This window comes from Narcine bancroftii, chromosome 9 (genome assembly GCF_036971445.1).
Source record: "Narcine bancroftii isolate sNarBan1 chromosome 9, sNarBan1.hap1, whole genome shotgun sequence".
NCBI lineage: Eukaryota > Metazoa > Chordata > Chondrichthyes > Torpediniformes > Narcinidae > Narcine > Narcine bancroftii.
The window spans coordinates 28,312,617-28,329,242 of record NC_091477.1 but is presented as its reverse complement, the minus strand read 5'-3'; positions in this window follow the sequence as shown (position 1 = coordinate 28,329,242).

The following is a 16,626-nucleotide window of genomic DNA, read 5'->3' as shown; positions in this document are numbered from 1 at the left end:
CAGAGGACGGAATAAGCAGATCACATGTTCCTTTTACGCAAAGGAGATTCCTGAGCCAGCTTCCGATGATGAAGGAGGCAGGGCACGTAGTGCAGTAGCGTCGCCCACCACTATGACGCGGAACATGCGTGCCGAGAAGTGAAAGGGCTCAATGGCGTCTGAGGAGCAAGTACGAGCGCTAGTGGAGATCTGTTCAAGCAGATCTTCTGCACATTGTAATTTCCTTTTTCGCAGATGGGTACTTTAAAATACGCGCTCTTGGGTTACGAGCTGATGACAATCCTTTTATGCAGGAGGTGAAGTGATTTTGCTCCACCTCTGACACTACCACCCTTGACGAGGGAACCTGGATCATGTTGGACCCACCAATTCACCTTTGGACCTTTTATGCAGGTAGTTGGAGCATTTTAAAGGCAGAGGAAACCTGTCTTTACAATTCAATTATGCCACTGAATATGTTGTTCCAGTAGTTGCTCAATAACAGGACAATGTGATCAGGTTATGCCTGCAATAGGAAATTAAATATCTGGGGCACCTATGACGTAGAAATTATGTTAGATATGCATGCATGACACACATCTGAAAGTGCCCTGTTGGAATTCAACCCCTGTCATAGTGGAAGAATTCTTTAAAAATAAATACAAATTTTAAGATCAAGTGGGGGGGGGGGGGGGGGGGGAGAGAACAGAAATATCCAAAATCCTGTAATTTCCTTCTGGAGATTTAAAATATGAATAGAGAAACACAATAAATGGGTACCTCTCATTATTACAATCTTTGCATTACAAGTGATTTTCCATGGGCTGTAGAGATCCCTGGTACAATTAGATTGTATTTTGCGCACTTAATTCCCCCATTGTGACCAATAATTTGACCAATCCACCTCCCCAATTACTTTACTGATTATCCATCTGACTCCAGGCTTTGATCAGTCTTCTGACAGCTGATCCTTTTTCCCCCCAACACAATCATATGTTTAATGACAATCCAGGTCATCATCACTGAAACTTATTTTATTACTTAAAATTCCAGATTATGGTGGGATGTGAATTCATGCTTCCAGATTACAACTGCTGTACCTTTACTTGTCATTTCCTTGCAATGACAAAAAAAATTACTACATTCGCTTTCTCAATTATAATAGAATTGTAGGGTAAGATTGTGAAGTGGTGATTTGTCTGCATGTTGAAATCCTAACAAATTGTGTACAGTATTTAAGCTATTTCTGTCATCTTTTCTCATTAACAAAGAGTAAATTCCCAATGCATCGCTCCTCCCAGATAGAGGGCAAACATTGATAAGTATAAAACATATCAATATTAGATCAGGCAAAGCTACCTCCTTGCTCTTTAGTTGTCTCAACATCCTGAAAATATGAAAGACTTGATCTTGGAAAACCTGCATGAATGCACATCACAATTAGTTCCAAGTTCAGTACTTCATCCATCCTTCTTCTTTGGCTTGGCTTCGCGGACGAAGGTTTATGGAGGGTTATGTCCACGTCTGCTGCAGGCTCGTTGGTGACTGACAAGTCTGATGCGGGACAGGCAGGCATGGTTGCAGCGGTTGCAAGGGAAAATTAGTTGGTTGGGGTTGGGTGTTGGGTTTTTCCTCCTTTGTCTTTTGTCAGTGAGGTGGGCTCTGCGGTCTTCTTCAAAGGAGGTTGCTGCCCGTCGAACTGTGAGGCGCCATCACTGCACTACCAACCCCTGTTTAACCTGGCATAAGTGTTTAAATATGTTAAAATTAAACATTTTGATACAAATGACATCCTCTTCATCAAGCAGTCAAAATGAAGACCTACAGACATAGAATTATAGAAAGGTTTCAGTCATTTTATTTTCAACGACTGCTAGAATTAATGAAAAAGAAAACAAAAATAATTACAATACTTGGAAATTAAATCCTGAAATCGGTGCATAAATGGCAATGTGCCAAATTTATCATAAAACTTTTACACAATTTAAAACTGCGTAACTACCATTTAACACACAAGCCAAAGCAATTTAGTCCCAAATCATGAATAGCCCACATTAACAACCCTTCTTCCTAGGCTCACTTCCCCATTCAAAATCAGACACAGGTAATATCTAATTTACTGAGCTGGTTAAATACTCATAATTCAAGAAAACATTATTAAATAGCTTCAGCAGAGGTTTTTTTTAAATTAAAGTACCTTTTGATGATGGTTTCCATCTCTCTCCAAATCATACATACACTCCTACACACACACACAGACTTCCTGGATTAGCCACCTACGATATTGCCTCATGAGTTGTTTATAGGGATTACAGGTTAGATTTATGATAAGCATGCAAGAAAATTGGTTAGTCAAGTGCAGTGATCCCATCGTACTGAACCATAATTTCAGTCACTGAATTACCAAGCTATTGAGGTAGCAGCAAGAGTTTTATTTATAAATGAAGAAAAAATTATTGCTATATTGATGGATTTTCAAAAGGATCCTTCCAACCAGCAAGACCAAATGCTGTGTCAAATTGAAAAGTCCAGAAGATAAATTCTAACTCCACTGCATTAGCTATTCTGCTTTCAAACAAAGCAATTTAATGTTGATTCATTTTGATCCTTGAATATAGTAAGTTCAATCTGCATTCAATTTAGTGCATCTCAAGCAGAATAATAAAATCAATTGTGATCCCATTCTTGAACAAAATTAAATTATTCTAACAATAAGCTGTTGAATTAACATTTATGCAAAGTAGGGATGATAATTTATTTTAAAACAATCAATTACTGTATCACATGAAAATAACAACTTACTGCATCTTTAATACAGCAAAGTATCTCAAGTCACTTTATGGGATCATTGTAAATTGACAGATATTAGCAGAATTTAAATGATCAAATGCTTGGTCAAAATGTTGGATTTTATGGAGAATCTTAAAAGAGGGAAAAGAAATCAAGGTGGACGTGCTTGAGAAAATTCCAGAGCTTGTGGACCAGGCTGCCAAAGCTTGCAGAACAATTTTATAATTATAATGTATGGAGCTGCAAGATGCTAAAATTGGAGAGAAAAAAAATAAAGTGAATAGTTGAAGGGCAAAAGAGTATGGAAAGAGTAAGAGCCCAAAGGGTTTTAGAACAAGAAGGTAATTGCAAGGCAGTGGTATCATCAGTACAGTTAGAGATAATGGGTGATCAAAACCTGTTCAAGTTGGGATACTGACAGCAGAGATGAATAAAAGCAGAAAATTGAGGAGATAGGCAGCATAATATCAGGCTACACAGATGACCAGAGAAATCAAGTGTGCAATTCAAGTCAATGATCTTTCAAAGGATAAGCATGTTTTAAATCACTGTGGGAAGCAGACGTGGAGTGAACAAATGATTAGTCACCTCAGAACCCAGAAAACCAGGGCATTGTTAAGTCATCCTTGATCCAAAGGGAAGGACTTGAGTAGAATGGAGAATTAAAATGACAGACAACCAGAAGCTCAGACTAGAAACATTCTGCGCCATACCAACCACTGCAAGATTTCACCCAATCTGTGTTTTGCTTTTCCAACATCCCATTGATTATTTGTAGTGTAAGGATAAGGATCACACTGCAAGGATTGAAAAGGCCCCGATATGAACCCAAACCTGGTACCCAATTAAATTCTTATCTTGATTCCTAAGCATAAATTCCCTCTCCATCTTCATCGTAAAGTGCAGATGCATTATGCTCTAACAAACCCACAACAAAAACAGTTGATGATGTATTACACAATGTCCTCCACTGTACCCCCAACCTCAATGAATTTCTCAGTCATTGAGATGATATATGATGTCACCAGGGGGCAGTAGACAAATACAAAGGGGTCACAGGCAACTATTTTTACAAACTTGTGTTTCCAGCAGGAGCCACAGCTGCAAGAAGTGCTATTTGAACAAACACAAAAGCCTCAGATGCTGGAATTGTGAACAGACAAAGAAAAAGTGGAGCAACTCAGCAAGTCAGACAGCATCCATGGGTAGAAATGGTCAGTCAACATTTCAAATTGAAATCTTTTATCAAGCTCTGTTGAGGGAATGGGCCTCCAATGTTCCAGTCCCATGCGCCTTACTATTGGGTTCACATCCATTACACAAAATAACAAATCTTTCCAGTTTAATTCAATATATAAATCATACACCATACTCAAAAACTGCACACCAAAGATTTTATTAAATTATTTGTCAATGCACAAAACTTGTGCACTTAACATGATGAAGATTGAATGGTGGGCTATGTGAATTACAGCTCCAATCCCTGATGACATTGCAAGCACACAATATTTTAAATTAGTCTTATACAAATGGCACAGAAGCTGCCTGCAATTATCATTATACAATAAAATGTAAAATATAACTTGGACAAAAAGAAAGTAAAGTCAATACAAATTAGAACTATGGTAACAGAAGGTTACAATGGCACTAACCAAATAGTATCACAGCAGGAACATGCGTTAATTTTGAACTGAACTGAGAACTGGGCATCTCATAGTTAAAGAAAGAAAAATCATCTAAAAACTGCTGGAAACATTGACAGGATTGAGGTATACTTTCTAGTCCAGACACCAAGATCTAATCCAGCATAACTAATGATGATTAAAGATGACCATACTCCTCAAAATCAATCAAATATAAACTTCTATATCCATGATTTCAATTCTCTCTCAAATAGTCTGTAGTTCTCAGAGATTGCCAGTTCAGTATCAAAAATAAAGATGCATTTTATGTTTTAGACTTGCTTCACCTACATTGGAAATTATCCCAAATTATTTTATGAATAGAATTACGAACAAACATGGAGAGGAAAGTACGAGCTATCTGATTGGGATGGTGAAATAACAGATGATTGCATCGTATAAATTAATGATGCTGTATTGAAGATTTTCGATACAGGCCACTTATATTCTTTACACAATTTACAGTGAGGCACATAGGAAAAAGCAAACTTTCCACTGCTCTCTGGAGACCAGAGAAGGTTTGCGACAGCAAGCAGGAAACAACACGTCAAATCTAACAAGTCATCATTCAGAGATCGATTCTGTCATCCTATTAAAATAACAAACAACAAGTAAATTATCAAAACTGAATTGATGCAATATTATTTCAATAGAAGTGCCAAACCCGACACAAGCTCTGCCTGAGCACTAAAACAATCTATGATCAATTTTAAAGGGTACTTTCAATTTTAAAATCAAGTTTAAAGCTTCAGCATACAATTAATTTGATAACAAGTAAAAAGCAGATTAAGGTGGATGCCATCTCACTAGCTCTACCCAAATCCCTGGAACAGCTGGACAGGAAAGATACATTCATTAGAATGCTCTTTTATTGACTACAGTTCAGCATTTAACATCGACATCTTCTCAAAACTCATCAGCAAACTTCAAGAACTGGGACTCAACACCCTATTGTGTAATTGGATCATGGATTTCCTCACCTCCAATTCCTCAATCTCTGAGGAATTGCAAGAACATCTCCTCCACCATTTCCATCAGTACTGGAGCACAATAGAGCAGCATTCTTAGCCTCTTGCTCAACTCCCTTTACATCTCAGTAGGACAATAACACCATCTACAAGTTTGCTGACGATACTGTAGTGGGTTGTATAAAGGAGATGAGTCAGCATACAGGGGGAGATTGAAAACTTGGCTGAATGATGCCTCAACAACCACCTCGCACTCAATACCACCAAAACTAAGGAACTGACTGTTGACTTTAGGAAGGGAAAGCCAGAGATATACAATCCAGTGATCATTGGTGGAGAGGGTGAGCAAATTTTAGTTCTTGGGTGTCACTATCTAAGAGGATCTTTCCTGGTCCCAACACACTAAAGGCATCGTGAAGAAAGCACATCAGCACCTCTACTTACTCTGGATTTTGCAGTGGTTGGTATGGCACAGAAACCATGGCAAATTTCTGCAGATGTGTGATGGAAAGTGTGCTGACCGGCTGCATCGTGGTCTGGTATGGGGACACCAATACCCCTGAGCATAAAGCCCTCCAAAAGTTATTGGACACAGCCCAGGACATTACAGGCAAAACCCTCTTCACTATCATCTATAGGGAGTGCTGCCATCATTCTCGTTGCTGACATCAGGAAAGAGGCATAGTGCCACAAGACCCACACCACCAGGTTCAGGAACAGCTGCTCCCCCTCCACCATCAGACTCCTCAACAACAAACTCAATCAGGGACTAATTTAAGGACTCTTACTTGGGCAGTTTATTTACTTTTTTTAATTCTCTCTGTATTTTCTGTGGACAAATCTTTATTTGTTTACACATATACGATGTGTACAGGTTTTTTTTGCATGACCAAAAATTGGTAATTTTGCCTTACCCACAGAGAGAAAAAAAAAGAATCTCAGGGTTCTATGTGATGCCACTTTGGTACTCTGACAAGAAGTCTGAATCTGAACCGGTCAATCTTTAATACAAGAATCCTAATTGGTGCAAGGGAAAACAGTGGTCATCCTACAAATGGGAGGTAAAACATTTGATTTGTATTTGATTCAATTTGCACTGCGCCATTTTCCAATCATTGTTCACCCAGGCAGAAATAAGTCAAATATACGCTCTCTGGTTAATGCGTCATTTTCTTGCTGCTGAGCACTTACAGGAGCTTCATCAAGTGTTGCCTTGAAAGGTCTTGCAGCACTTGCAGCTCAAAATCATCCCTCTCAGTCTTTTTACAGAACTAAAGCTAATCACAAAGTACTTCATATTCCACTATTTGTTTCTGATGATTTCCAAACACACCTTCCTTGGGAATTAAGGTCAAATGTGTCATCTAAAAAAGAAAACAAATGTCTTGCTGCATCAGCTTTTCAACTCTTACTTGGCAGAGTAAGTCACAAATGGTTCTGAATAAACCTAATGGCAGTAATTAGAATAATGTAAATTTATTTGCCATTCTTTGGCTTGGCTTCGCGGACGAAAATTTATGGAGGGGTATGTCCACGTCTGCTGCAGGCTCGTTGGTGACTGACAAGTGGTGAAGCAGCGACTAGAAATGAGCCTTTCTTTTCTGTTGGTCTTCAACGATATTACACAATTCTGTCTCACTTGAATTTGATATTACACAACTCTGAACAAATAGATTCAAAAGACTATTCGGTATATTTTGTGTAAGACAATTTTTAACATCTTTTAAATTTAGACATACAGCACAGTAATAGGTTCTTCCAGACAATGAACCTGTGCCACCCGATGACACACAATTAACCTACAACCCTGGTACGTTTTTGAATGGTGGGAGGAAACTGGGGTCCCTGGACGAAACCCATGCAGCCACGGGGAAAACATTAACTCCTCCCAGACAGTGCCAGATTCAAACCCCGGCCGTTGGCACTGTAACAGCATTGTGCGAACCACTATGCAAACATGCCACCCAATTTCATCAGCTTTCTGCTAAATTATTCAAATAAATTGTCATTTCCTCATTTTTCATATAATCTCCCATTTCCAGTCATCTTTACCGTGGGTCGGTTTCACAACCAGAGAAGTCAAATCTTGGCCATTGCAGAAAAAACTTACACATATAATGATATTGACTTTTCACAAGAGTTATCCCAACCTCATTCTATCGCATTAGGATATCAACAGAACTACTGAGAAAATTGTGCAAGCAAACCTTTTTAAATTGGTGTTTCAATTTCTCTTGGGATTGGAATTAAATGTTGCCCCACCAGAGAAAAAGTGGCAATGTTTCAGAGAGAGAGAAAAAAAAGAAGTCAAGCCAAAAGTAATGTCAGAGGCATGGCCAAATGTTGAATCAGTATAATAGGGCTCAGAAGTTGGGAAAGCAGAAGAAAATGGTGAAAAGACTCAAGGGAAATTCTAGATCATATCGCTGGGAGATGGCCAACGGCAGGATGTCCAAAGCAATATCTCCCATCAGCATTGAGAGTTCATAATCTTAGTCAAATTTAGTTTAGTGCGTGAGAGAAAAAATTGAAAGAGGTAAAGATTACAGTATTTCTAAATCTTGAAACAAGTTGCAAGTGTTTTCAGCAGCTCTCTAACCTGGTCACACGATTATTACAACAAAAGCTCTCAAGTTCAGTGAAATGATCATTTGGCACAAATAATTGTGGCCTACAAATGGACTTGCACAGCTCAATATTTTTAGGGACTAAACATTTGACTTTAATCAAAGTTGCACACTTATTATTTTTAGGATGTGGGCAACTCTAACAAGGCCAGTATTTATTTAAGATCTCACCTCTACCTTCAGACTCCAAGATGAGATTGTACCTCTGGTACCTAATAAGCCCTACTCTTTCCCTGATTATGGTTTGTGAATTTCCTAATCTTGTCCATCTGTGATATTTTATGCTCCTTCTTTTCCAATATTAAACCCTAGTTGACAGATTAAACAAGACTCAACACACATTTCATTCTCTGACAGGAGAAGACTGCAGGCAATTACAATATGCAGGAGCACTTGACTGGAGCCCTACCATGGATATAGTGTGTACCATTTGGAGAGAGTGTGAGCAATTACTGGCGCAGCTATAACATGGACAGATTCATGAGGGATCATTAAAGTTTAGCATTCATTTCTTTCCAATCTTCCTTCTCACATTGCGTTTTTCTTTCATTCTACAAACACTTTAAGTGAAGTAAAACACAAAATTCTAGAGAAGTTTAGCAAGTCAAACAGTGTCCTTTATATAACAAAGGCAAAGATACAGAACCGACATGTTGGGCTTGAGCCCTTTATCAAAGTATGAAAAAATGCCGGCAAGCATCCAAACAAAAGAGTAGGGGGAGGGGGAGAAGGTAGGGTGGCAAAAGCAGGAGATGATAGGTTGAGAAAGGAGGAAGGAGACAGCAGCAGTGAGGGGGAGGGGGGGATGGCTGGGCTGAGTGGGTGAAATAAGTGGAAAGACAGGAAAAGGGGGAGGGGAAAAAGACAAGCTGGTTTCACAGAAAGCTGAGAAGTCAATGTTAATGCCATCTGGCTGGAGAGTGCCCAGACAAAAATAAGGTGCTGTTCCTCCAATCTACGGTGGTCAGGGTGGGACAGTACACAAAGCCATGGACAGACATGTGAGCATGGGCGTGTGACCCTGAATTGAAATGGTTGACCACTGGGAGGTCGTAGTGGTTGCGAACAGGGTGGAGGTGCTGAGCTAAGCTATTTCCAAGTCTGCAACCGGTCTCGCCGATGTAGAGAATGCCACAAAGGGTGCACCAGATGCAGTAAATTAGTCCTCTGGATGTACAAATGAAGTATTGCTTCATATGAAACGTCTCTTTGGGGTCCCGGACCATGGTGAGACAGGAGGTGTGGACGCAATTGTTGCACCTCCTGCGGGCACAGGGGAAGGCGCCCGGGGGTGCAATGGGTGAGGAGGGATGAGTGCATGAGGGAATCACGGACGGAGCAGACCCTGTGAAAGGTCGAGATAGGTGGAGCAGGAAAAATGTGTTTGGCAGTGGGATCCTGTAGTAAGTGCCAAAAATTCTGGCAGATGATATTTTGGATGTGGAGACTGGTAGGATGGAAGTGAGGATGAGGGGGATTCTATGTTTGTTCCATCTGGGGGCAGAGGGAGCCAGGGCAGATGAGTGGGAAACGGAGGAAATGTGGGTGAGTGCTGAGTGATGGAGAGGAAGCCACGTTTGTGGAAGAAGGCAGACATTTCAGAAGCTCTGGACTGGAAGACATCTTGAGAACAGAAGCAGCGGAGATGGAGAAATTGAGTGAAGGAGATGGAATCCTTGTCGGAGACAGAGTGTGAGGAAGTCTAGTCCAGGTAGTTGTGGGAGTTGGAGGTTTTGTAGATCATGTCAGTGGAAAGCTGGTCTCCCATCAGCATGTCTAAGCCTTTGTGCTTTTTCACTTAACATACAAAAACCATTGCACCTGCCCAGAACCTGAAAGCAAATATGTCCCATTCCACAGGGGAAGGAGGAAACATCAAATCACTGTATCTACCGGCTCAATGTAAAATAGCAATGTGAATAAATTCTCTAGAGGACAAGGTCTCATAATAGTTTTCCTTACAAAACTCCTCCTCCATCATCCTTCACCACTCTCCATCCACCTATCACCTCCTGGCTCCTTCCCCTCTCCTCTTTACATTGGCTGGCTTCCCTCTCCAGTCCAAGTACTGTTTCAGGACATCAACCCAAAATGTTGACAATCCTTCCTCCCCACCCCCCCCCACCCCATTCCATCCCATAATACTACTCAACCCACTGAGGTCCTCCAGCAGTTTGCTTTCTCCACTTTACTCATTCCATTGAGGTTTGATGTCCTTAACTGGGAGGTCAGCATCATTAACGCTGTGAGCAATATATTCTTGAGGCTCAGCACTACTTCTGGTGAGGAAACGTCTTCACTAATGTCAATGGGAACTGCTTCACTGAAGCGAAGATCGAGGATGTTGTGCAAACTCAAGTGTTCCATTTTGTCACAGATGGGTTATCCAGGTGACCTGGTTTTTCTAAGTGAGTCAGCTGATGTTGCAGGTTTCTGAAAAATTCTATATATGACATAAAAGGCCATGCAGTCTCCATGCCTCTCCTAGCTCACACAGCATCCCCACCACTGCACTAATGGTCCATCACCTGTACTCCCACATTGCCATCAATCCTACCAGCTACAAAGACAAGGGACAATTCACACAAAGACTAATTAACCAACTAATCTGCAAATGTTTGTGAAAGGGGTACAAATCAGAGCATGGTGGAATGTACAAATCGCACACAAACAATACTGAAGTTAGATTTGAATTTGGGTAACTGGAACTGCTAGGCAGCATTTCAACTTTACATAACACTATGACATCACTTTGGTACATGCACACAATCTTCACATTACATCAAGATTGAACTGCAGTGAATGTCTGGGGTGAGAGGATTAAATTAGCTGACAGTGCTTGGTGCTGACATCCAGTCCGAATCATTGAGGTAAATGAACAGCTTTCTTCATCGTATTCGGATCTGAGGAGAACTTTTCTAGCAGCGATAATTTACATCTGTTAATATGTTAGAAGAATTTCAGAAGGCACATTGAGACCTTCACTGTGGCATAAATACATTATCATGTAGATTTGTTCAGATCATTTCCTGCTCAGTGGTGATTCTTCAGATATTACTTGTCAAGAAATAGCAGACTGGAGTTGTTTTTGTCTGTTCAGAACCAACTGGTGCAGTGAGCGGGGCATTATAGGCGTGCCAATGAGATGAACTTCTTTTCAAAGACTGCCCTTCAATCAGTTCCTTCAAAGCAAATGATCAGCTTTTGGGAAGAGCATTTCACTGATGGTGCCATTAGGTTAATATGACTATAAATTAAATTTTAAAGCTGTTAAATGCCAAAAAGAACAAGTGAAAATATACTCCTTTGTTGGAAAACATTCTATGAACAGTGAAAAATAAATTCACAATATCAAAAATTAATAACTTTGTTACAGGCCTAGAGGACCCCAAACCTTAGCAGCAATAGAAATTCACCAAGATAACTGGTTACTTGAACAAAAGTCATTTTTAATTTTCTTTAAACATAAAAACAGGATCAAACTTTAACTTATTACTATTAACTTAACCCCCTTCTAATTCTAAGCACGTGTATATGTTCAGGAAAGTTCTTTGATTCATAGTCCAATCTCACTTCTCACTCCTCCAAGTTCACCGGAATCAGGCAATTCTTATACTGTGCTCAGAAATTAACATTTATGAACTTTCACCAGGCTCTGGTGCTGAAAGGTAAATGGTTACCACTCAAGAAGGTTCTAGTTAATTTCAGAGAGAGATTTGTTGCTCACTGGACACACACAAACTGATTTCCCACAATCAGTTAGTTTAGTGTCTTGCCGGAGAAACTTGCCCCGTCATGGGTTTTCCAAATGATAACCTCTTCTTCCAGGTCACCAAAAAGTTCTTTTTTGTTTCCTTTATTTCAGGTGAAACACTCTAGCCAGCCATTTCCTCTTGTAAGGACTACAAGGGTTTTTCAACAGGCTGAACTCAGATCACAACTGTTAGGTAAAAACATCATGAGCTGGGAATGTAGAAGGAGTCACCCAGTGCTGGGCCGTAACAAGATGCAGTTGTGACCTTGTACTCTCAAGATAAGAGTGGGGATGACAAATTGATGTGCAGGAAACTAGCAGAGAAGGATAGCAACAGTTTATTCATTGGACAATGTCATGGTATGATAATTTACTAAGTACGTATCCTAAGGTATATAAAAAACACCACTTGCTGATAACGGCAGAATGCGCCTTCTCCAACTAACACTGTTAGTTGCAAGTGTTACAATCCGGCAATAAAGAACAAAGAACCTTGATTTCGACTCAGTCTGGTGTTTGACTCACTCATTCATGAACAAAGCAGACCTAACACAACCCATCTTCAAAATGGAGCTTTCAACCAAGCTTGCCAGCTTGTCATGTTACAGACTCAAAAACCACCACAGAACTCCAAATGAATTCTCTCTCTCTCTCTCTCTTAGAGAGAGCCTGTTTGGTCTCCTTCTTTCTCTCTGCTTGCAAAACCACATGATCTTCTTAGAACTGCAACCAGACAGATTGCGGCACCGGAATCAGTTTCTTGAGCCTGGCCATCTGTTGCTTTCAAAACAATAATTCATTTACTCCACAGCATAAGTTCAATTAACACCTACTTGTGAAGTCTCCATAGGTATTCTTCAAAGTTTCTGTAAAGTCACTGTGGACATGACATCTCTCCTTATACATAGCTCTTGCATTTTAAATGAGATGTCTTTTGTGAAGTATTACTGTCTTTGTGATGACCTACATTAAACCCCCCACAATCTATCTCTTTTAAAGACATATTAATATATTATAAAAAATATAATGTACCTTATCACAACCTAAAGAAGACCCATGGAGTATGTTACATTACAATCAAAAACCTAAGAATTTTTTAATGCTTAATACACTATAATTAAATTTGTTTGCACTTGATGCTACTTTCAATATGGGAATGCAAAATCTTATAACTTATTACAAGCTTTGGTTTTAATAAAGTGGGATTATTATGTAAAGGATAGTATAGACAGGAGACTGAATGGTTACAGTTAACATTTAACATTTCACACAAGCACAACACAGCCCAGGAATAATTCAATACATTGGAAGAACTGAGGGAAGGTTTGTCACAGTCTGTTCCAGAATTCGATACATTTGCAAAGACATTGTGATTTTGCAAAGCGAGAACCATTCTGACTGCTGAAGAGAAAACAGTTTTTTGAAGCCGCTCTTGTGGCCAGCCAAATTTGTGGAATTCTGAGCATTCTGTGAATGACTGGTCCTTTTTGGTGGATTGACCTGTGCCAGGAGGGTCTTTTTGGGAAGCAAAGTGCTTCACTTTGATTGTGACTAACAGTAGAGCTCACTTGGAAAGACTGCTTCATTTTAAGTGTGACTAGCAGTGAAGTTACTTGGAGAGACCTGTGCAAGGGTCTTGGAAGCTTTGTGGAGGCCGCCTAGTTCAACCCTCACCTACAAAAGAACCAGGACTGTTATGACCACAGCTTGTGTGGATGGACATTTCTTCAAAGACAACACAAGGAAAATTCATGAGTCTGTAGCAACTACAACTCCAGTCTTCCCATCAGTTCATCATTAATTGTGGGCATCAAATTTTAAAGGCCTACACTTCAACACTGAATTTAAAAGACTGAACTCTAAAGTAACTATCAAAATTTTTGCCTGAACTGTAATGGTTAGATATTCAGTTAGATAAATTTTTACATGATAGAGGAATTAGGGAATATGGGGAGAAGGCAGGTAGGTGGAGTTAGGTCATAAATTAGATCAGCCATGATCGTATTGAATGGCGGAGCAGGCTCGATGGGCCATTTTTGGCCTACTCCTGTTCCTACTTCCTATGTTCTTATGTTTGGGTATATCAAACACACACACACTGAGCTGGGGATAGATTTGGTGTTCAGGATAGTTTAAAAGTTAAGACTATAGTTTAAGCAGAAGAAATAAAATTAAACACTGTCTGGTTCATTGTCTATTGCTACTTGTTGTGCATGGTTTGTAACAAACTAAAAAAAAGCCCTAAGGCAGGAACTGCAAGCAACCTAAAAACATTGGTGATGCACAATGCTTCTCATGGACAAGTACAGGTGATGGATGTACTGATCAACATGTCTGCCATTCAATCATCTTTAAAGCTAGAGATTCAAATCCACAAGATCTGGCTGGAGGCCCATGGCTTCACTGCCATGGCCAACAAATTTCCCAAGATCAGGCAATCAAGAACATTTAGCAAATACTAATAGAACTTTCCATCCATCACCAAAGCTCCATTGGGAGAATATTTCAAGTCTGATGAATTGCAAAATGCTCATGTGAAACAATTCACCATAGATTTGAAATGATGCAAAGGGCCCACAAAGTGTAAGTGGAAAAAAATACATGGCAAGAAAGAAGACCTCCATAACTCAAGAAATTGTTAAAAGTTCTGGTGGGTATCTATTCATCTTCAGCAGATGTGGCATATTTAAAAAGGGAAAATTAATCAGAATCAGAATTTAGTGTCATGAGCAAGTCAAGAAATTTGTTGTTTTGCAGCACCGTCACAGTGCAAACATTCATATAAATTACATTACAACAATAAATAAAAGAATTCGTGCACAAAATGTAAGGCAGTGTCTTTTGTTCATTGATCATTCAGGAATCTAACTGCAGCAGCGTTGAAGCTGTCCTTGTGCCGCTGAGTGCTCATCTTTAGGCTCTTGTACCTTTTACCCCCTACCCCAATGGTAGCAGAGTGAAGAGAGCATGGCCTAGGTGGTGGGGGTCCTTGAGGATAGAGGCTATTTTTTTTTTTTTAAAAGACACCACCTCTTATAGATGTCCTTGATGGAATGATGCTTAGGGCCTGTGATGTCACAGGCCAAGTTAATAACCCTTTGGAGTTTTTTCCTTGTCCTGAGCGTTGGCATCTCCATACCAGACAGTGATGCAAACAGGCAAAATGCTCTCTAAGGTATACCTGTAGATGTTTTCAGTGGCACACTGAATATCTTCAAACACCTCACGAAGTATAGCTGCTGGCAAACCTTCTTCATGATGCACTGACATAGAGGCTCCATGACAGATCCTTGGAGATGTTGACACCCAGAAATTTGGAGTTCTTGACCCTCTCCACTACTGAGCCCTCGATGAGGATTGAGTCATGTTCCCCTGACTTTCTCCTGGTCCACAATCATCTCCTTGGTTTCGCACAAGGTTGTTGATGTGAGCTGATCTATCTCCCTCCTGTACACTTCTTCATTGCTGTTTGTGATTCCAATACTGTCTACAAATTTTCTGATGACTCCAACTGTGAAGTCATCGGCAAATTTGTAGATAGCATTGGGATTGTGCCTGGCCACACAGTCATCAGTGTATAATGAGTAGAACAGTGGGCTAAGAACGCAGCCTTGAGGTGTGCCTGCATTGATAAACAGTGAGGAGGAGATGTTGTTTCCAATTTGTACTGACTGTGGTCTTCTGATGAGGAAACCAAGGATCTAGTTGCAGAGGCCCAGAGTTTCTAGCTTCTTGACCAGCACTGAGGGAATAATGGTGTTGAAGGCCGAGGTAAAGTCAACGAAGAGCAGCTGAATGTCTGAGTTGCTGATTTTGAGCTGATCCAGAGCTGAGTGGATATTACGTTTGTTGTGGTGTGATGGTGACGATAGGTGAATTGCAGTGGCTTAAAGTTACTGGCACTCTATATGCCATGGGGAATTCTAGTGAGGCCCTCAGTGGTGTGACTTACTTGTGCATTGGGCAGCAGTAACATCATTTACTAAAAGGATGAAATTGCTCATGCAAAACTCAAGCCTGCATATGTGCTGAGGAAACAAAATAAGCCTCAATTAAGAAAAAGATGGTCAGCTTGAATGTTAATTAAAAGGATTTTAATAATATAAATATCTGTAAAATATATTTTTTAAACTGCTGATGTTGGAAATCTTAAGAACAGAAAACATGAACATCTCCTTCCTTGCCTGTTCAAAATGTTACGAGCCCAAAGGATCCCAAAACCCAGCAGCAATAGACATTCACCAAGACAAGTGGTTTTTAAAACAAAAGTTATTTTTAATCAACTTTAAACATGAAAACAGAATCAAACTTTAACATCTCTATACTTAACTAACCCCCTTCTAATTCTAAGCACACGTGTATGTGGTGTGTTGGTAGAGCGCGTCGAAAGAACCAAAGACTTGCTGATCCAAACCAAGACTTTTACTAACTAAAAGACTCGAGCATATCACAAGTAGGTCGACCAGTCCAGAATGACCTGATCTGGCGAGGAGCAATCCTTTAAGACCTGCCAGTAGGTGTGGCTACGCTCTCAGCCAATCACAGTCATCCTACACTACAATCTGTACATATACACATTGGTGATAGAATCTGTACCATCACATGTGTGTAAATTTAAGAAAAGTTCTTTGGTTCACTGTTCAATCTCACTTCTCCTTCTTCCAAGTTCTCTGGATGCAGGAAATTCTTATACTGTGCACAGAATTTAACATGTATAAAGTTCACCAGGCTTTGGTGCTCCAAAGGTAAATGTTTACTGCTCAGGAAGGTTCTTGTAGGGTTTGCAGAGAGAGATTTGTTGTTCCAGGATTTTCACAACTGAGGTA